Genomic DNA, 22943 nt, shown 5'->3' on the forward strand with positions numbered 1-22943 from the left:
TCACACAGCGCAAAAAAAAACAGGCCTCACATCTCTATTTAACCAAATCTCTACTGTTTTAGCTGGTCAAGTTATTTGTAGTGACCGTAAAAGCACACTTTTTTTTCTGGGTTGAAAAACCATTCCCAAATTTGCCATTCTCAAAATTGTGGTGAACGGGAACAATGAGGAAAACATCTAATAAGGGACGCGGACGTGGACATGGTCGTGGTGGTGTTAGTGGACCCTCTGGTGCTGGGAGAGGACGTGGCCGTTCTGCCACAGTCACACGTCCTAGTGAACCAACTACCTCAGGTCCCAGTAGCCAGCAGAATTTACAGCGATATTTGGTGAGGCCCAATGTCATTCTAAGGATGGTAAGGCCTGAGCAGGTGCAGGCATTAGTCAATTGGGTGGCCGACAGTGGATCCAGCACGTTCACATTATCTCCCACCCAGTCTTCTGCAGAAAGCGCACAGATGGCGCATGAAAACCAAGCCCATCGGTCTGTCACATCACCCCCATGCATATCAGGGAAACTGTCTGAGCCTCAAGTTATGCAGCAGTCTCTTATGCTGTTTGAAGACTCTGCTGCCAGGGTTTCCCAAGGGCATCCACCTAGCCCTTCCCCAGGGGTGGAAGAGATAGAATGCACTAACGCACAACCACTTATTTTTCCTGATGATGAGGACATGGGAATACCACCTCAGCACGTCTCTGATTATGACGAAACACAGGTGCCAACTGCTGCGTCTTTCTGCAGTGTGCAGACTGAACAGGAGGTCAGGGATCAAGACTGGGTGGAAGACGATGCAGGGGACGATGAGGTCCTAGACCCCACATGGAATGAAGGTCGTGCCACTGACTTTCACAGTTCGGAGGAAGAGGCAGTGGTGAGACCGAGCCAACAGCGTAGCAAAAGAGGGAGCAGTGGGCAAAATCAGAACACCCGCCGCCAAGAGACTCCGCCTGCTACTGACCGCCGACATTTGGGACCGAGCACCCCAAAGGCAGCTTCAAGGAGTTCCCTGGCATGGCACTTCTTCAAACAATGTGCTGACGACAAGACCCGAGTGGTTTGCACGCTGTGCCATCAGAGCCTGAAGCGAGGCATTAACGTTCTGAACCTTAGCACAACCTGCATGACCAGGCACCTGCATGCAAAGCATGAACTGCAGTGGAGTAAACACCTTAAAAACAAAGCAATCACTCAGGCTCCCCCTGCTACCTCTTCTGCTGCTGCTGCCTCGGCCTCTTCTGCTGCTGCCGCCGCCTCGGCCTCTTCCTCCGCCTTTGGAGGAACGTTGGCACCTGCCGCCCAGCAAACATGGGATGTACCACCAACACCACCACCTGCGTCACCAAGCATCTCAACCATGTCACACGGCAGCGTTCAGCTCTCCATCTCAAACATTTGAGAGAAAGCGTAAATTCCCACCTAGCCACCCTCGATCCCTGGGCCTGAATACCAGCATTTCTAAACTACTGGCCTATGAAATGCTGTCATTTAGGCTGGTGGACACACACAGCTTCAAACAGCTCATGTCACTTGCTGTCCCACAGTATGTTGTTCCCAGCCGCCACTACTTCTCCAAGAGAGCCGTGCCTTCCCTGCACAAACAAGTGTCCGATAAAATCAAGTGTGCACTGCGCAACGCCATCTGTGGCAAGGTCCACCTAACCACAGATACGTGGATCAGTAAGCACGGCCAGGGACGCTATATCTCCCTAACTGCACACTGGGTAAATGTAGTGGCGGCTGGGCCCCAGGCGGAGAGCTGTTTGGCGCACGTCCTTCCGCCGCCAAGGATCGCAGGGCAACATTCTTTGCCTCCTGTCTCCTCATCCTCCTACTCAGCTTCCTCCTCCTCTTCCACCTGCTCATCCAGTCAGCCACACACCTTCACCACCAACTTCAGCACAGCACGGGGTAAACGTCAGCAGGCCATTCTGAAACTCATATGTTTGGGGGACAGGCCCCACACCGCACAGGAGTTGTGGCGGGGTATAGAACAACAGACCGACGAGTGGTTGCTGCCGGTGAGCCTCAAGCCCGGCCTGGTGGTGTGCGATAATGGGCGAAATCTCGTTGCAGCTCTGGGACTAGCCGGTTTGACGCACATCCCTTGCCTGGCGCATGTGCTGAATTTGGTGGTGCAGAAGTTCATTCGCAACTACCCCGACATGTCAGAGCTGCTGCATAAAGTGCGGGCCGTCTGTTCGCGTTTCCGGCGTTCACATCCTGCTGCTGCTCGCCTGTCTGCGCTACAGCTTAACTTCGGCCTTCCCGCTCACCGCCTCATATGTGACGTACCCACCAGGTGGAACTCCACCTTGCATATGCTGGACAGACTGTGCGAGCAGCAGCAGGCCATAGTGGAGTTTCAGCTGCAGCACGCACGGGTCAGTCGCACTGCGGATCAGACACACTTCACCACCAATGACTGGGCCTCCATGCGAGACCTGTGTGCCCTGTTGCGCTGTTTCGAGTATTCCACCAACATGGCCAGTGGCGATGACGCCGTTATCAGCGTTACAATACCACTTCTATGTCTCCTTGAGAAAACACTTAGGGCGATGATGGAAGAGGAGGTGGCCCAGGAGGAAGAGGAGGAAGAGGGGTCATTTTTAGCACTTTCAGGCCAGTCTCTTCAAAGTGACTCAGAGGGAGGTTTTTTGCAACAGCAGAGGCCAGGTACAAATGTGGCCAGACAGGGCCCACTACTGGAGGACGAGGAGGACGAGGATGAGGAGGAAGTGGAGGAGGATGAGGATGAAGCATGTTCACAGCGGGGTGGCACCCAAAGCAGCTCGGGCCCATCACTGGTGCGTGGCTGGGGGGAAACACAGGACGATGACGATACGCCTCCCACAGAGGACAGCTTGTCCTTACCTCTGGGAAGTCTGGCACACATGAGCGACTACATGCTGCAGTGCCTGCGCAACGACAGCAGAGTTGCCCACATTTTAACGTGTGCGGAATACTGGGTTGCCACCCTGCTGGATCCCCGGTACAAAGACAATGTGCCCACCTTACTTCCTACACTGGAGCGTGATAGGAAGATGCGCGAGTACAAGCGCACGTTGGTAGACGCGCTACTGAGAGCATTCCCAAATGTCACAGGGGAACCAGTGGAAGCCCAAGGCGAAGGCAGAGGAGGAGCAAGAGGTCGCCAACGCAGCTGTGTCACGGCCAGCTCCTCTGAGGGCAGGGTTAGCATGGCAGAGATGTGGAAAAGTTTTGTCACCACGCCACAGCTAACTGCACCTCCACCTGATACGGAACGTGTTAGCAGGAGGCAACATTTCACTAACATGGTGGAACAGTACGTGTGCACACCCCTCCACGTACTGACTGATGGTTCGGCCCCATTCAACTTCTGGGTCTCCAAATTGTCCACGTGGCCAGAGCTAGCCGTTTATGCCTTGGAGGTGCTGGCCTGCCCGGTGGCCAGCGTTTTGTCTGAACGTGCATTCAGCACGGCAGGGGGCGTCATTACAGACAAACGCAGCCGCCTGTCTACAGCCAATGTGGACAAGCTGACGTTCATAAAAATGAACCAGGCATGGATCCCACAGGACCTGTCCATCCCTTGTGCAGATTAGATATTAACTACCTCCCCTTAATAATATATTATTCTACTCCAGGGCACTTCCTCATTCAATACTATTTTTAATTTCATTTTACCATTATATTACGGGGCAACCCAAAGTTGAATGAACCTCTCCTCTGTCTGGGTGCCGGGGCCTAAATGTGTGACAGTGGCCTGTTCCAGTGGTGGGTGACGTGAAAGCCTGATTCTCTGCTATGACATGAAGACAATTTCTGCGCTGACATAAGGCCAGATTCTCTGTTACGGGACCTCTCTCCTCTGCCTGGGTGCCTGGGCCTAAATGTGTGACAGTGGCCTGTTCCAGTGGTGGGTGACGTAAAGCCTGATTCTCTGCTATGACATGAAGACAGATTCTGCGCTGACATAAGGCCAGATTCTCTGTTACGGGACCTCTCTCCTCTGCCTGGGTGCCTGGGCCTAAATGTGTGACAGTGGCCTGTTCCAGTGGTGGGTGACGTGAAGCCTGATTCTCTGCTATGACATGAAGACAGATTCTGCGCTGACATAAGGCCAGATTCTCTGTTACGGGACCGCTCTCCTCTGTCTGGGTGTCGGGGCCTAAATGTGTGACAGTGGCCTGTTCCAGTGGTGGGTGACGTGAAGCCTGATTCTCTGCTATGACATGAATACAGATTCTGCGCTGACATAAGGCCAGATTCTCTGTTACGGGACCTCTCTCCTCTGCCTGGGTGCCTGGGCCTAAATGTGTGACAGTGGCCTGTTCCAGTGGTGGCTGACGGGAAGCCTGATTCTCTGCTATGACATGAAGACTGATTCTGCGCTGACATGAAGCCAGATTCTCTGCTATGGCATGAAGAGACTGATTCTCTGCTGACATGAAGCCAGATTCTTTGCTATGGCATGAAGAGACTGATTCTCTGCTGACGTGAAGCCAGATTCTCTGCTATGGGACCTCTGTCCAATTGATATTGCTTCATTTTTATTTTTTTTTTAATTCATTTCCCTATCCACATTTGTTTGCAGGGGATTTACCTACATGTTGCTGCCTTTTGCAGCCCTCTAGCTCTTTCCTGGGCTGTTTTACAGCCTTTTTAGTGCCCAAAAGTTCGGGTCCCCATTGACTTCAATGGGGTTCGGGACGAAGTTCGGATCGGGTTCGGATCCCGAACCCGAACATTTCCGGGAAGTTCGGCCGAACTTCTCTAACCCGAACATCCAGGTGTTCACTCAACTCTACTAAAAAATAGTGGACAATTTTAAATACCCTAGATTGTTTACTTTTACAAATGGCATGTCAAGATGGGAAATTTAAGACTGATATCGCACTAACCAACCCTGGCTAGAACCAAAATATATTAGATTTTTTTTTTGCAGAAAACACCAATATGAAGCGAAATCGACCAAGCGGGTCTCAGCAGCGAAAAATTAAGAAGGCAAGAGAAAAGTCAGCTGAGGCGATGTCTGGATCAATTTTAAAATATGTTGCACCTTCAACATCTACCGCAGTAGGAGAAAGTGCTGAAGACATACAGTCTGGTGATGTTGCACCTTCAACATCTACTGCAGTAGGAGAAAGTGCTGAAGACATTCAGTCTGATGAATCCAGAGGTGAAATGCCTGAAGTATCTTCTCAAGAAAATATCTATGTGAACGCGCAAGAATTGGAGAAGATCGTTTTAGCTTCAAGCGGTGAAAGTGATGTAGACGAAGGAGATGCCAGCAAAAGCCTGCATCGGCAAGAATCTGATGATGAAGAAGAAAAAGAAGAGGAGACTGTACGACTGTCAGTTTATTCTGATGTTGCTGCTTGGCCAGTTCCAGTTCCAGATGTCTTAAGAGTGGACCTTATTAAGAGGGGAAGTGAACCTTTTCAAAATAGAGATGGGCCATTCAATCCTGTTGAAAGACAAGGAGAGAAATCAAAAGGGAAGAGTCGACAGCTGACCACTGCATGGTTCTATAAGGCTCTGCCTAATGGCGAAAAAATTCTTAGAACGTGGATGGTGTACTCTCCATCAAAACAGAGTTTGTTTTGTTTCTGCTGCAGACTTTTTGCTGTAGATGACAAACTAACAGGTATATATAGTTTTGTTACTGGGTTTCAATTGTGGTGGAAGCTGAACCCAAAGGTGTTTGATCATGAGGCTTCTGAGCAGCATCTTACATGCTTGGAGAAATGGAAGACCTTGAGAGCAGGATTGAAGCTACAAAAATGCCTTGATCATGTCCATCAAACAACAGTGGACAGAGAGAAAAGGAAATGGAGGGATATTTTGCATCGCCTCTTGGATGTAACTTTGTTTCTGGCTCACCAGAATCTTCCTTTTCGTGGTCATAGAGAGACCATGTCATCAGCAAACAAAGGAAACTTCCTGGAATTGATAGATTTGCTCTCAAACTATGATCCCATTTTAAAGGAACATTCCATGCGACTGAAACATGCTGTTGCATCTGGAAAGAGAATGACTTCCTATTTCTCTCCAAAAATTCAGAATGAATTAATTTGTCTTTTGGGGAATCACGTGAAGGACAAAATAGTGGCTGATATCAAGAAAGCAAAATACTTTGGGATTCTTTTTGACAGCACCCCTGATGTGTCCCACACTGATCAGATATGTTCATATTGAAGGTGACAAGGTTGAAGTAAAAGAATAATTCTTGAGCTTCTTTCCTATTGCTGGAAAGACTGCTGCTGAGCTCACAGAAAATATCCTGCAACATCTGGAGGAAGATGGACTAGACATAAGTCTTTGCCATGGTCAAGGATATGATAATGCTGCAACTATGGCAGGGATTCATGGTGGTGTGCAGGCAAAAATAAAAGAGATTAATCCCAAGGCTTTGTTTATGCCATGTGCAAATCATTCCCTGAACCTCTGTGGGGTGCACTCATTTGGAAGTGTTGCTTCCTGTGTGACCTTTTTTGGAACATTGGAGAGAGTGTATTCCTTTTTTTCGGTTTCTACACATCGTTGGGAATTGCTGATGGAGAACTTAGGTGTGACAGTGAAAAGACTTTCCCAAACAAGATGGAGCGCTCATTATGATGCTGTGAAGCCAGTGAGGGCAAATTTCGAAAAACTGACTTCAACCCTTGAAAAACTGTAATCCCGAAGAAAATGTGGACACAAGAGGATCGGCTCAGATGTTGCTCTCTGCCGTATGTGATTTTTCTTTTTTGTGTTACCTTGCTTTCTGGTGTGAAGTTCTAGAATAAGTTAATATCACACAGAAGTATTTGCAAACAGTGGGACTCACTCTTGAAAAGTGCATTGTGAAACTACAAGGTCTGAAAGCTTTTCTTGCAGATCAGCGCAGTGAAATAGTGGAGAAGGCCATTTGTTATGCAACTACTACGTGTGAAGAAATGGACATTTCTATGGAAAGGAGAGGGAGAGTAAAGCTCCGGAAATCAATGCCAGGAGAGAAGGCAAAGGACGCTGGTCTCACATTGCCAGAGGAAATGAAAAGGGCAAATGTTTGAGTGCCTTGATCGTTTTCATCACGAGTTGGAAATTCGTTCTAAGGCAATTGAAAAAATCCTTTCCATATTTGCTGTTATTCAGCCAAACACTCTGGTAGTTGCAACAGAGGAAGATATTCGGAAGTATACACCAAAATTGACTGAGATTTTTGACGAATTCTCCAATGAAGACATGTTTATGGAAATTGAACGTCTTCGGAGGCATTTGGAAGCTGCCAAAATCAGTGTGGAAGAAGCAAAGAAATGGACGGTATTGCAGTTCCTGGAGTTCATTGTTAAATGGGATTTTTGTGAATCTCTGCCAACTTTGTCACTGTGTTTAAGATTCTTTTTGACTCTGTGTGTCTATTGCTTCATGTGAAAGAAGTTTTTCCAAATTAAAATTGATAAAAAATTTCTTTCGCTCAACCATGAGTAAGACAAGGTTGACAAATCTGGCCATACTTTCCATTGAGCATGAATATGCAAGGCAGATTAGCTTTGATGAAGTAATCGATAAATTTGCAGAAATGAAGGCTCGAAGGCAGAGGATGTAAATCCTTTCAAATTACCTCGGCCTAATAGACTGAGTGGTCACTTTGGATCTGTGTTTTTTTTGTTTTTAGAAAGCTGTTCAGTAATTATTTAAGTTTAATTTATTTCCAAGTTAATTTATTTTTCACAGTTATAATTTTTTCAAGTTGATATAGAGCTTACAAATTTGTAATAAATATTATTGAAAACATTGAAAAAAGTGTGTGCATGTTTTCTTAACTTTCTTGGGGGAGGGGGTGGGCGACGACAAACAAAGGGTTCGCCCCGGGTGCCAAATGCTCTAGGTACGCCCCTGCATTTAGGGCAGAAATGCGTCTTTTTGCTTACTAGGGTGAAAAAAATCTCCATCAACTGCAAGCTGCTATCCTATCAATATGGGCCAACATTTCTAAAGAATGCTATCAGCACCTTGTTGAATCAATGCCACGTAGAAATAAGGCAGTTCTGAAGGCAAAAGGGGATCCAACACCGTATTAGTATGGTGTTCCTAATAATTCTTTAGGTGAGTGTATATATATTGTAGCGGGATTAGCTCACGGGACCGCCGTCTCCTGGGATAGACGGGCGCTATAGGCACATAAAACACAGTCCAGTCCAAGCAAGTATGGTGCAACTGGCCTCAGCCAGTTTTATTGACTTTTGCAGAAAAAGAATTAAACAAAACAGTTCAAAACAAATGAAATACCTGGCCGTCTGGCCACTACTTCTAGACAGGTAGTAGTCCCTAACTACATGAAACTGAGCCTTGTGCCCAGCTCCATCAACAAAACACACTGTTGTTTTTACTCACACATAAGGGTTCTTCCCAGGAGCAGAGAGATCAGCTAGTGAGCTGTTTGCCCTTTTATAGCACACTCAGGTTCCAAGGTGATTAGCCACAGTTACACTGAATACCTGGAGTGGCTAATTGGAGCAGGGACCCACCCAACTCTCCCTGCTCCAAGCAGCCAGGCCCTTCTAACCAGGTTTTTAACAAAACCCTTGCAAAGAGAAAACCTAGTTTTCCTTGCTGTCAATTCCCTGGCTGCTTTTTAGAACGTATAGGACAGGAACCTAGGTGAAATGTAGACTCCTTCCACCACTTTCCCCCTGGTCCTGTCACAATATATATATTGTAAGTATCCAAGGGGGGAGGTTATTGATGGTAAGGCTGCTGCACTCAGTGATGTAAATCCCGGAGGTAAATGGCAACCAGTGATGTTAGATCGCTGAGTTTGTGGTGGCTGGAATTTGGGTCCGGGATTTAGGAGTGACTGAAGAGTTTGGGTGGGAAGGTCACTCCCATACTCCATCTCGTGTGTTACCACCTCACCCAGCTGGAAGCTGATTTAAAAGACACAGTCAGTGTGTTGGTCTGGAGAAGACTTGGGAGCATTCCTCTCCACAGACAAAGGTGACTCCTGTATTTTTGCCTGTTTAAAAATGAAACTGTTATATGACACATGAGGGCTGAAGATAAGTGCTTTATGTGACTGAACTTTGATGGGCTGAAGCCAAGCCATCCTGTTGGAACAGTTTTTGCTGTGTTTTTTCCAATAAAACCCTTATGATGTTGCATGCAATCCTGCCGACTGCCTACCATTTGTAAAGCTAACCTCCACATATGGTGTCGGATGCCGGCAAGTGGTTGCTAAGGCTAACGGCTGCATACTTATTTTTTTTTTTTTGACTTGGTAACCTTCTTATGTCCTGGATAAAGACTGCTACATTGCTGCCCAGCGAGTCTCCTGCCATGGAGGAGGTGTTTAACCACCTCCGGACCGCCTAACGCAGGATCGCGTTCCGGAGGTGGCAGCCCTGCGCACAGTCACGCATATATGCGTCATCTCGCGAGACGCGAGATTTCCTGTGAACGCGCGCACACAGGCGCGCGCGCTCACAGGAACGGAAGGTAAGAGAGTTGATCTCCAGCCTGCCAGCGGCGATCGTTCGCTGGCAGGCTGGAGATGTGTTTTTTTTAACCCCTAACAGGTATATTAGACGCTGTTTTGATAACAGCGTCTAATATACCTGCTACCTGGTCCTCTGGTGGTCCCCTTTGTTTGGATCGACCACCAGAGGACACAGGTAGCTCAGTAAAGTAGCACCGAGCACCACTACACTACACTACACCCCCCCCCCCCGTCACTTATTAACCCCTTATTAGCCCCTGATCACCCCTGATCACCCCATATAGACTCCCTGATCACCCCCCTGTCATTGATTACCCCCCTGTCATTGATCAACCCCCTGTAAAGCTCCATAAGACGTCCGCATGATTTTTACGGATCCACTGATAGATGGATCGGAATCGCAAAACGCATCCGGACGTCTGAATGAAGCCTTACAGGGGCATGATCAATGACTGTGGTTATCACCCCATATAGACTCCCTGATCACCCCCCTGTCATTGATTACCCCCCTGTAAAGCTCCATTCAGATGTCCGCATGATTTTTACGGATGCACTGATAGATGGATCGGATCCGCAAAAACGCATCCGGACGTCTGAATGAAGCCTTACAGGGGCATGATCAATGACTGTGGTTATCACCCCATATAGACTCCCTGATCACCCCCCTGTCATTGATTACACCCCTGTCATTGATTACCCCCTTGTAAAGCTCCATTCAGATGTCCGCATGATTTTTACGGATCCACTGATAGATGGATCGGATCCGCAAAACGCATCCGGACGTCTGAATGAAGCCTTACAGGGGCATGATCAATGACTGTGGTTATCACCCCATATAGACTCCCTGATCACCCCCCTGTCATTGATTACCCCCCTGTAAAGCTCCATTCAGATGTCCGCATGATTTTTACGGATGCACTGATAGATGGATCGGATCCGCAAAACGCATCCGGACGTCTGAATGAAACCTTAGAGGGGCATGATCAATGACTGTGGTTATCACCCCATATAGACTCCCTGATCACCCCCCTGTCATTGATTACACCCCTGTCATTGATTACCCCCCTGTAAAGCTCCATTCAGACGTCCGCATGATTTTTACGGATCCACTGATAGATGGATCGGATCCGCAAAACGCATCCGGACGTCTGAATGAAGCCTTACAGGGGCATGATCAATGACTGTGGTTATCACCCCATATAGACTCCCTGATCACCCCCCTGTCATTGATTACACCCCTGTCATTGATTACCCCCCTGTAAAGCTCCATTCAGACGTCCGCATGATTTTTACGGATCCACTGATAGATGGATCGGATCCGCAAAACGCATCCGGACGTCTGAATGAAGCCTTACAGGGGCATGATCAATGACTGTGGTTATCACCCCATATAGACTCCCTGATCACCCCCCTGTCATTGATTACCCCCCTGTAAAGCTCCATTCAGATGTCCGCATGATTTTTACGGATGCACTGATAGATGGATCGGATCCGCAAAACGCATCCGGACGTCTGAATGAAGCCTTACAGGGGCATGATCAATGACTGTGGTTATCACCCCATATAGACTCCAAGATCACCCCCCTGTCATTGATTACCCCCCTGTAAAGCTCCATTCAGATGTCCGCATGATTTTTACGGATGCACTGATAGATGGATCGGATCCGCAAAACGCATACGGACGTCTGAATAAAGCCTTACAGGGGCGTGATCAATGACTGTGGTTATCATCCCATATAGACTCCCTGATCACCCCCCTGTCATTTATTACACCCCTGTCATTGATCAACCCCCTGTAAAGCTCCATTCAGATGTCCGCATGATTTTTACGGATCCACTGATAGATGGATCGGATCTGCAAAACACATACAGGCGTCTCCCTGGAGCCTTCCAGGGGGGGTGATCAATGACTGGTGATCACCCCATATAGACTCCCTGATCACCCCCCTGTCATTGATCACCACCCCTGTCATTGATCACCCCCCTGTCATTGATCACCCCCCTGTCATTGATCACCCCCCCTGTCATTGATCACCCCCCTGTCATTGATCACCCCCCTGTAAGGCTCCATTCAGACATTTTTTTGGCCCAAGTTAGCGGAATTATTATTTTTTTTCTTACAAAGTCTCATATTCCACTAACTTGTGTCAAAAAATAAAATCTCACATGAACTCACCATACCCCTCACGGAATCCAAATGCGTAAATTTTTTTAGACATTTATATTCCAGACTTCTTCTCACGCTTTAGGGCCCCTAGAATGCCAGGGCAGTATAAATACCCCACATGTGACCCCATTTCGGAAAGAAGACACCCCCAGGTATTCCGAGAGGGGCATATTGAGTCCATGAAAGATTGAAATTTTTGTCCCAAGTTAGCGGAACGGGAGACTTTGTGAGAAAAAAATTAAAAATATCAATTTCCGCTAACTTGTGCCAAAAAAAAAAAATTTCTATGAACTCGCCATGCCCCTCATTGAATACCTTGGGGTGTCTTCTTTCCAAAATGGGGTCACATGTGGGGTATTTATACTGCCCTGGCATTCTAGGGGCCCCAAAGCATGAGAAGAAGTCTGGTATCCAAATGTCTAAAAATGCCCTCCTAAAAGGACTTTGGGCACCTTTGCGCATCTAGGCTGCAAAAAAGTGTCACACATCTGGTATCGCCGTACTCAGGAGAAGTTGGGGAATGTGTTTTGGGGTGTCATTTTACATATACCCATGCTGGGTGAGAGAAATATCTTGGTCAAATGCCAACTTTGTATAAAAAAATGGGAAAAGTTGTCTTTTGCCAAGATATTTCTCTCACCCAGCATGGGTATATGTAAAATGACACCCCAAAACACATTCCCCAACTTCTCCTGAATACGGCGATACCACATGTGTGACACTTTTTTGCAGCCTAGGTGGGCAAAGGGGCCCATATTCCAAAGAGCACCTTTAGGATTTCACAGGTCATTTTTTACAGAATTTGATTTCAAACTCCTTACCACACATTTGGGCCCCTAGAATGCCAGGGCAGTATAACTACCCCACAAGTGACCCCATTTTGGAAAGAAGAGACCCCAAGGTATTCGCTGATGGGCATAGTTAGTTCATGGAAGTTTTTATTTTTTGTCACAAGTTAGTGGAATATGAGACTTTGTATGAAAAAAAAAAAAAAAAAAAATCATCATTTTCCACTAACTTGTGACAAAAAATAAAAAATTCTAGGAACTTGCCATGCCCCTCACGGAATACCTTGGGGTGTCTTCTTTCCAAAATGGGGTCACTTGTGGGGTAGTTATACTGCCCTGGCATTCTAGGGGCCCAAATGTGTGGTAAGGAGTTTGAAATCAAATTCTGTAAAAAATAACCTGTGAAATCCGAAAGGTGCTCTTTGGAATATGGGCCCCTTTGCCCACCTAGGCTGCAAAAAAGTGTCACACATCTGGTATCTCCGTACTCAGGAGAAGTTGGGGAATGTGTTTTGGGGTGTCATTTTACATATACCCATGCTGGGTGAGAGAAATATCTTGGCAAAAGACAACTTTTCCCATTTTTTTATACAAAGTTGGCATTTGACCAAGATATTTATCTCACCCAGCATCGGTATATGTAAAAATGTAAAAACGGCAGAGCAGGCCAAAGACTATGATCTCCTTAAGGCAAAAATCATGGCCCGGCTGGGAGTCACCTTATCTGTGCGAGCTCGCGGTTTGAAGAGAGAAAAAACGGCCCGCTCTCAAATGTTTGTTTTGCTGCACCCTGTGCGCAAGTGACTACAACCCGTAGTCACTGAGTCCAGCAGACATTGTCGAACAAATCGTGCTCGACTGCTATGTTAGTGGACTTCCTTGGGACATTCACCGCTGGGTTGCTCAAGGAGACCCCAAAACCCTGGATCAATTGGTTTCACTTGTGGAGCGGTTTACGACTACCGAGATCTGTCTGAGGCCTGAAGGTAAACCACAGCCGTTCATGGGATCCTTCGGTGGTCATCGACAGAGAGCAACCTCCAAAGCCATTTCTGCCTCTGACCAGGAGGACCGAGCCAACAGACAAAGCCTGGGTGTCTCACCTCGGGGAAAGAGGTTTTTCATTCCAAGAAAGGTACCCTCCCATTCTGAAGCCCCACTCGAAGGCCGACCTGAGGTCTGTTGTTGGAAGTGTCAGCAACCGGGGCATATTGCAGCACACTGTCCCCAGGGGGAGGAGCCAATGGAGTGTGGTGCCACCCGTCGCCTCTCCATGTTTGCTCATCCTATTTGCAGCACTACACCCCTGCAGGAACCAGGTCCCCAGGAGCATCAACTCCAGGTAAACGGGGTTAGTGTTGTGGCCCTTTTGGACTCAGGTATCCTGAGTCCTGGTTTCCTCTTTTTGCTGCAATAATTTACTCTATCGTTTTACTAAGATGCGTGATGAAATTGTGGAGCAATTGGTGGTACCCATACCTTATAGAAGAATGGTCCTTGATATGGCCCACACCCATTTACTTGGGAGTCATCTGGGGATGGACAAATCAAAGGAAAGAATCCTGCAAAGGTTCTATTGGCCAGGTTGTTACCAAGAGGTTAAAAGGTTTTGTCGGTCCTGCCCAATCTGCCAAGTAACAGCTCCTATGAGTCGCTTTTGGAGCCCCTTGGTTCCCCTGCCAATAATTGAGATTCCATTTGATAGAATAGCTATGGATTTGTTGGGGCCGTTAGTCAGGTCTGCCCGAGGCCACCAGTATATTTTGGTAGTGCTGGACTATGCCACCAGGTATCCTGAAGCCATTCCATTGTGGAATACCCCCTCCAAGTGCATTGCTCTGGAGTTGGTTCATATATTTTCCAGAACTGGCCTACCAAAAGAAATACTGACTGACCAGGGTACACCTTTCATGTCCAAAGTTATGAAAGAGCTTTGCAACCTGCTGAAAATTAAGCAGCTAATAACCTCTGTATATCATCCCCCAAAGAGATGACCTCATAGAGAGGTTCAACAAAACCTTAAAGGGGATGTTGAGAAAGGGGGTAGAAAAGGATGGGAGGGACTGGGATTGTCTGTTGCCATATCTCATGTTCTCCATCCTTTTAGGTCCCCCAGTCCTTCACTGGCTTCTCTCCATTTGAGTTATTATATGGGAGACATCCCAGGGGATTGCTGTATATTGCCAAGGAGACTTGGGAGAGTGAAGCTACCCCTTACAGAAGTGTGATAGGACATGTGGCCCAAATTCAAGATCACATAAGCAGTATTATGCCCATCGTGAGGGAACAGATGCAGAAGGCCCAAGAGTCCCAGAGCAGGGTGTACAATAGAGCGGCCCGGGTAAGGCAGTTCAACCCTGGGGACCGGGTACTAGTGCTGGTTCCCATGGTAGAAAGCAAATTTCTGGCCAAGTGGCAGGGTCCTTTGAAGTAGTAGAAAGGGTTGGAGAAGTCAATTATAAAATACATCAGCCTGGGAAAAGAAAGCCCCTCCAACTCTATCACGTCAATTTAATCAAACCTTGGAAGGATAGAGAGTCCCCGGTAGCGGCCACAAAACCCCAAATAAACTGTCGCACAGATATTGAAAAGGTTGCAATAGGTGACACCCTGTCCAAACCCCAAAAACAAGAAACCAAGGAGTTTCTACAGCGGAACAGGGATAGTTTTACGGACCTGCCAGGCACTACAGATATCATTCAGCATGATAGTCACTGACCCCAAGGTAACGATAAACATTAAACAATACAGAATCCCTGAGGCTTGGAGACAAGCGGTCTCTGAGGAGGTAAAGTGTATGTTAGCTCTGCAGGGTATTGAGGAATCCAAACGCCCCATTGTATTAGTGCCAAAGCCAAATGGGACCTGGTGGTTCTGCAATGATTTCCGCTGTCTAAATGAAGTCTCTAAATGCGATTCCTATCCTATGCCCCGGGTAGATCAATTCATTGAAAGGTTGGGACCAGCTAGGTATATTACCACACTTGACCTCACCAAGGGGTACTGGCAGATTCCCCTATCAGAGGAGGAAAAGGAAAAGACTGCTTCCTCCCCCCCAGATGGGCTCTTTCAATATACCATGATGCCCTTTGGGTTACAAGGGGCATCTGCCACTTTCCAGAGAGCGATGGACAGGGACTTGGGGCCCCATAAAAGTTACGCAGCAGCATACTTAGACGATATTGTGGTCTTTAGCACAGACTGGGAATCCCATCTACAGTAGGTAAGGTACAGGTCGTACTGGATTCCCTCAGGAAAGCTGGCTTTACTGTTAACCTGGAGAAGTGTTCTATTGGGTTGGAGGAGGCTCGCTATCTGGGGTATATTGTAGGTAAGGGCACAATAAGACCACAGGTAAACAAAGTGGAGGCAATTCAGAAATGGCCACAGCCTCTGAAAAAAACAAGGGAAGTGAAGGCGTTCTTGGGGATTGTTGGCTATTGCCGCAGATTTGTCCCGAACTTTGCCTCCATTGCAGCACCATTAACAGACCTCACAAAAGGGAGAAAGTCAGTAATGGTCCAGTGGTCTCAAGAGGCAGAAAAGGCGTTTCAGGACCTTAAAAAAGCCCTATGCTGTCAGCCTGTGCTGATTGCACCAGACTTCTCAAAAGAGTTTATTGTCCAGGCCGATGCCTCAGAGGTTGGTTTAGGGGCAGTAATGTCACAAGAGGTAAATGGGGAAGAACACCCCATTGTATATTTGAGTAGAAAACTCTCACATCCTGTGAGAGAAACTACTCAATAATGGAGAGGGAGTGTTTGGCAATAAAGTGGGCCCTCGTGGGTCTATGGTGCTATTTGGCAGGTAGGAAGTTCTGCTTGGTATCGGACCATGCCCCTTTAAAATGGATGTGCTGAAATAAAGGGAACAATGCAAGGGTAACACGGTGGTTCCTGGAGTTGCAGGACTTTAATTTTGTGGTAGAGCACAGGGCAGGGAAGCTTCATAATAATGCTGATTCCTTGTCAAGGATTTACTGTCTATCAGGGTCAAGTGCCCAGTCCCCTGTCCTTGGGCAGAGGGGGGGGGGATATGTAAGCATCTAAAGGGTGAGGTTATTGATGGTAAGTATGTGTCACTGAGGCTGCTGCTCTCAGTGATGTAAATCCCGGAGGTAAATGGCAACCAGTGATGTTAGATCGCTGAGTTTGTGGTGGCTGGAATTTGGGTCCGGGATTTAGGAGTGACTGAAGAGTTTGGGTGGGAAGGTCACTCCCATACTCCATCTCCTGTGTTACCACCTCACCCAGCTGGAAGCTAATTTAAAAGACACACTGTCAGTGTGTGGGTGGTGTTGGTCTGGAGAAGACTTGGGAGCATTCCTCTCCACAGTGTTCCAGAGAAGGGAAAAGACAAGACTCTGCACAAAGGTGACTCCTGTATTTTTGCCAGTTTAAAAATTGAACTGTTATATCACACGTGAGGGCTGAAGATAAGTGCTTTATGTGACTGAACTTTGATGGGCGAAGCCAAGCCATCCTGTTGGAACAATTTTTGTTGTGTTTTTTTCCAATAAAACCCTTATGTTGCATCCAATCCTGCCGACTGCCTACCATTTGTAAAGCTAAACTCCACAATATATATATATTATACTACACAAAACACCGGCAATCCGGAAACTGATGGCATTTGTCAGACGGATCCGGATGGAATCCGGTATTTAATTTTTTGCATTTTTAAAGGTCTGCGCAAGCGCTGACCGAAAAGCCGGATCCGTTTTGCCGGAACACTAGATGCGGCACTAATACACTTAAATGTAAATTAATGCCAGATCCGGTATTCCGGCAAGTATTCAGTATTTTTGACCAGAGATAAAACTGCAGCATGCTGCAGTATTTTCCCCGTCCAAAAAACTTAAAAGTGACTGAACTGATGCATCCTGAACGGAATGCTCTCCATTTAGAATGCATTAGATTAAAACTGATCAGTTTTTTTTCCGGTATTGAGCTCCTAGGACGGGACTCAATATCGGGAAAACAAAAACGCTAGTGTGAAAGTACCTTTACTCCATTCCCCAATTTCCCATTAAAAGGACAGTTGTAAGAAAATGTTTTGTGATATTTATACTCTCCATGGAGTCCTCAGTGTTTTTAGACAATGAAAGAGTTAACGGATTTGCACTGATTTATTTCCTACGACCCTATGAGGAGACTAGAATATTTTCACAAGCCAGAGACACCAAGAATCCTATTGAGACACCATTCACTTGTCAGTAGACTCCACTAATGAAAATAAACAGATGTGGGCTGCATAGGAAAGAATTGCAAGTCATCGCTACAGGCTCATCTCAGACACAAACACCTGGATAGGACAGGGTTATTGGCTTCACTTGGGACCTACTTTCTGTTCAATTTATTGCTTTTAGAAGCTTGTCACATTTTGCTGCCCACTTCCATCATATATAAAACATAACTTTTCCTAAGTGTTATCATTGGAACTAGAAGTCATTATTTTAGTCATCTCCTCTAGTACAATATGTTTATGATGTATTACTGGACTAGAAGTTGATACATGCTCAATAAGTTTTTATGGACATAGATACATTTTGCAGTATGTTGAAAACCATTGACAGCACAGTCTAAATTGTCATGCCACTATGGCATTGGCTGATAGCACTATTTAAAGGCCATAACAAGTGTTCTATAGATAGCTGTATTACATACCCAGCCAGAATAATGTTTGTGCACATTGTATTTTATCTATTCATATCCATTCGTTATTGAGGGCACAAATATCTGATTAGCTAAGGCTTTTAATCAGAAAATAAAGAATAATTTAAATCATGTTTTTATGTTAATTTTTTTTTTACATTTATGAGGAACTATTTTCTTTTTTTCCTTGATCACTATATTTATATAAAAAAAACGATTTTCTTATAGTATTCATATTGGCCACTGAGCATCATATTTAGGCCGAATGCACACGGCCGTGAGCGGTCGGTGGTAACACGGCCAGTATTCCTGCTGAGAGCAGGAGCACACTGCGTCATTGGTTGCGCCATGCGCTTCATGCTGCCGCTGCACTATAGTAGCAGCCAATGATGCCGTGCGCTCCTGCTGTCAGCAGGAATCCAGGCTGTGTTACAACGGACCGCTCACGGCCGTGAAACATGGCCGTGTGCATTCGGCAGTGAAACACGGCTGTGTGCATTCGGCCTTAGGCCTCTTTCACACTACCGTATGGCTATTTCAGTGTTTTGAGGTCCGTTTTTCACGGATCCGTTGTTCCGTTTTTTTGTTTGTTTTTCCGTATGGCATATACAGTATAAAACGGAACGGATACGGAAGACATGCAGATGCATTTCTGTATGTGTTCAGTTTTTTTTGCAGACCCATTGACTTGAATGGAGCCACGGAACGTGATTTGCTGGCAATAATAGGACATGTTCTATCTTTCAACAAAACGGAAATACGGAAACGGGGCATACGGAGTACATTCCGTTTTTTGGCGGAACTATTGAAATGAATGGTTCCGTATACGGAACGCAAAAAAAAACGGCCCGCAAAATGAAAAAAAAAAACGGTGAAAGAGGCCTTAGGCTGATAACCAGTGATGGCCGTTCGCATTGTTCGCCGGCGAACATATGCGGGCTGCCATCTTTTTTCACAAGTCCGGCAAGGCACAGGTAAGCCCTTACCTGTGCCTGTGCGCGAGCTGGTCTGAAAACAAGTGCGATCAGCGGGAGCAGGCAGTTCCAAGAACAGCCCGATGAAGGCCCCCGGTGGCTGTTCTCGGAACTGCCTGCTCCCGCTGACCGCACTTGTTTTCAGACCAGCTCGCGCACAGGCACATGTAAGGGCTTACCTGTGCCTCGCCGAACTTGTGAAAAAAGATGTCAGCCCGCATATGTTCGCGGGCGAACAATGCGAACTGGCTATCACTGCTGATAACTTCTTAGCAGTCAATAACAAACATTAGTAATATGCTTTTCTCACAGGGACTCAAAGCTCTTCCTTGGGAATTCAGTGGCTGCAATATGGGTGTTTGACCCTCAACACACAATTAACACTAGAGTTAATTTCTTAAAGTGAGCCAATTAGTCTATTGTTCGTGTGTGGGAAGAATCCAGAGTACCCAGAGAAAACCCACTTAAACAGGATGAGGACATACAAACTGCATGCAGATGTTCTCCCTGGTCATATTAAAATCCAGGACCCCAGTGCTGCAAGGCATTAATGCTAACCACTGAGCCATCGTACAGTCAACTCATTATTATCACATGAAGTATTACAATGAAAATATCTAACATCTGTACTATAAATCTGATGGTGGATAATAAAGGATCACATTACTGACAATAGATGATGAATATAGTTTGTATTCTCCCCCTCCCTGCACAGTGACCTATGTAAAAGTCATCAAACATGTTCAGAACCAATGATTAATCATCAGGTACTAGTTTTCTGTTGTCTATGTCTTACTGTAAAGCAAATTTCTGAACAACTGTTAACAGAGAATAGCTGCAGCTCAGGTAACATGGCTCCCCATATTCATGCGCAGAAAAAAAAATGTTATGGCAGTTGGTGTGGATCTACTGGGTCAACATACAGATTTGACTTTGCTTTGGGCTAATTCTAAGGGCATTATCCTGGCAGACCCCTAGTTTTCACACGTTAAGGCTGGGTTCACACGAGCGTGTCCGGATTAGTTCCGGATGCGTCCCGGTGTGTTGCGGCAAACCCGCGCGAGTAGGAATGCAATTGCAGTCAGTTTTGGCTGCGATTGCGTTCCGATGTTCAGTTTTTATCGTGCGTGTGCAATGTGTTTTGCACGCGCGTGATAAAAAACCGACTGTGGTACCCAGACCCGAACTTCTTCACAGAAGTTCAGGTTTGGGTTCGGTGTTGTGTAGATGTTATTATTTTCCCTTATAACATGGTTATAAGGGAAAATAATAGCATTCTGAAAACAGAATGCATAGTAGGTGATCAATTGAGGGTTAAAAAAAAATAAAAAAATTTAACTCACCTTCTCCTCTTGTTCGCGTAGTTCTCCCGGTCTTTAGTTCTTTAAAAGATGAACTATGGGCTAAAGGACCTTTGGTGACGTCAGATCACATGCTCCAATCACATGGTACATCACCGCGGTGATGTACCATGTGATTGGGGCATGTGATCTGACATCACCAAAGGTCCTTTAGCCCATAGTTCATCTTTTGAGAAGTAAAGAAGAGACAGGGAGCTACGCGAACAAGAGGAGAAGGTGAGTTAATTTTTTTATTTTTTTTAACCCTCAATTGACCACCTACTAAGCATTCTGTATTCAGAATGCTATTATTTTCCCTTATAACCATGTTATAAGGGAAAATAATACAGTTTATAGACCTAGCAACCATGCGTGAAAATCGCACCGCATCCGCACTTGCTTGCGGATGCTTGCGATTTTCACGCAACCCCATTCACTTCTATGGGGCCTGCGTTGCGTGAAAAACGCAGAATATAGAGCATGCTGCAATTTTCACGCAATGCATAAGTGATGCGTGAAAATCATCGCTCATCTGAACAGCCCCATTGAAATGAATGGGTCCAGATTCAGTGCGGGTGCAATACGTTCACCTACCGCATTGCACCCGCGCAGAAATCTCGCCCGTGTGAACGCAGCCTTAACCCCTGTACAGGGATCTGGACTTCACTGCAGGGTAACCATCAGGCTGCTACCTGCTGGACTAATCTCAGTATAACTGACAACTATGGTTGAGCGAACACTTGAAAGTTCGGTTTCGCCGCAAAGTTCGGGTTCGGGACCCGAACTTGAACCCAAACCCCATTGAAGTCAATGGGGACCCGAATTTTGGGGCACTAAAATGTCTCAAAAAAGTCATAGAAAGGGCTAGAGGGCTGCAAAAGGAAGCAAAATAGGGGTAAGAGCAGGACAATTGCACTGCAAACAAATGTGGATAGGGAAACAAATTAAAATAACAATAAAATAAGTAAAAAATAATGATCTTGAACTAGGAGGCGGAGGTCAAAGTGGAGTAGGAGGTTAAGGAGGCTGTGGACGTGGCAGTGTAGGTGGAATCGGTGGTGGAGGAGGAGGTAGCCAACACTGTTTTTGTAGTAGTTTTATTAATTTTTTTTATAAATTTGGGAAGACCCCAAAACATTGGGAAATATGAAAACGAAAACAAAGAGAGTGCACTGGAGTATAACAATGGCTGGGTGTGGTCGGTATACTTTTCTATTCTGCACAAGGTACAGACAAGTCCTGTGGGATCCATGCCTGCTTCATTTTAATGAACATTGGCTGTGGACAGGCGGCTGCGCTTGTCTGTTATAGCCCCCTGCTTCTGTGCTAAACACACATTCAGACAATACACTGGACGCAGGGCAGGCCAGCACCTCCAAAGCGTAAAGGGCAAGCTCAGGCCATGTGCCCAATTGGGAGACCCAGAAGTTGAAAGGTGCAGACCCATCATTCAGTACGTGTAGGCGTGTGCACACATACTGCTCCACCATGTTGGTGAAATGCTGCCTCCTGCTAAGACGTTCCATATCCGCTGGTGGTGCTGGTTGTTGTGGCGTGCTGACAAAGCTTTTCCACATTTCCGCCATACTATCCCTTCCTTCTGCGGTGCTGGCGGTGCCCCAGCTGGTGTTGGCGACTTCTTCCTCCTTCTCTGCCTTTGCCTTGTGCTTCCTCTGAGCCCTCGGTGTCAAGTGGGAATGCCATCAGCAGCGTGTCTACCAGCGTGCACTTATACTCACCCATCTTCCGATCACGCTCCATTGACGGAATTAAGGACAGCACATTGTCCTTGTAGCAGGGTGGCCACCCAGTAATCAGCACTGGTTAGAATGTGGGCAACTCAGTGGTCGTTGTGCAGGCACTGCAAAATGTAGTTGCTCATGTGTGCCATGCTGCCCAGAGGCAGCGACAAGCTGTCCTCTGTGGGAGGTGTATCATATGCGTCCTCTGTATCCCCCAAGCCATGTTCCAGTAATGTTCATGAGCTGCTTTGGGTGCCACCCTATTGTGAACACGGATCATCATCATTCATCATCATCATCATCCTCCTCCTGAATTGTGCTGTGGTTGGACAATTGTGTACCTGTCCTCTGTTGGTGCAGGAACCCACCCTCCGAGCCACTTGTGAATGACTGGCCTGATAACCGTGGAAATGATCCCTCTTCCTCCTGTGTCACATCCCCTTCCATCATTGTTTGAAGCATTTTTTCAAGGAGACAAAGAAGTGGGATAGTAACGCTGAGGATTGAGTCATCGGAACTTGCCATGTTGGTGGAGTACTTGAAACAGCGCAACACGGCACACACGTCCCGCAAGGAGACCCACTCGTTGTTTGTGAAGTGGTGCTGTTCCGCAGAGCGACTCACCCGTGCATGCAGCAGCTGAAACTCCACTATCGCCTGCTGCTGCTCGCACAGTCTGGCCAGCATGTGCAGGGTGGAGTTCCAACTTGTGGGCACATCCCATATGAGGCAGTGAGCTGGAAGGCCGAAGTTACGTTGCAGCGCGGACAGGAGAGCAGCAGCAGGGTGAAAACTCTGAAAGCGCACACAGATG

The 22943-nt window shown here is 46.7% G+C and overlaps 1 pseudogene; it reads left to right on the plus strand.

Moving 5' to 3' along the window:
• The first annotated feature begins 4939 nt into the window (after nt 1–4939).
• Nucleotides 4940–6662, plus strand: LOC120978064 (annotated as a pseudogene).
• The last annotated feature ends 16281 nt before the right edge of the window (nt 6663–22943 follow it).

This window comes from Bufo bufo, chromosome 8 (assembly GCF_905171765.1).
Source record: "Bufo bufo chromosome 8, aBufBuf1.1, whole genome shotgun sequence".
Classification (NCBI taxonomy): Eukaryota; Metazoa; Chordata; class Amphibia; order Anura; family Bufonidae; genus Bufo; species Bufo bufo.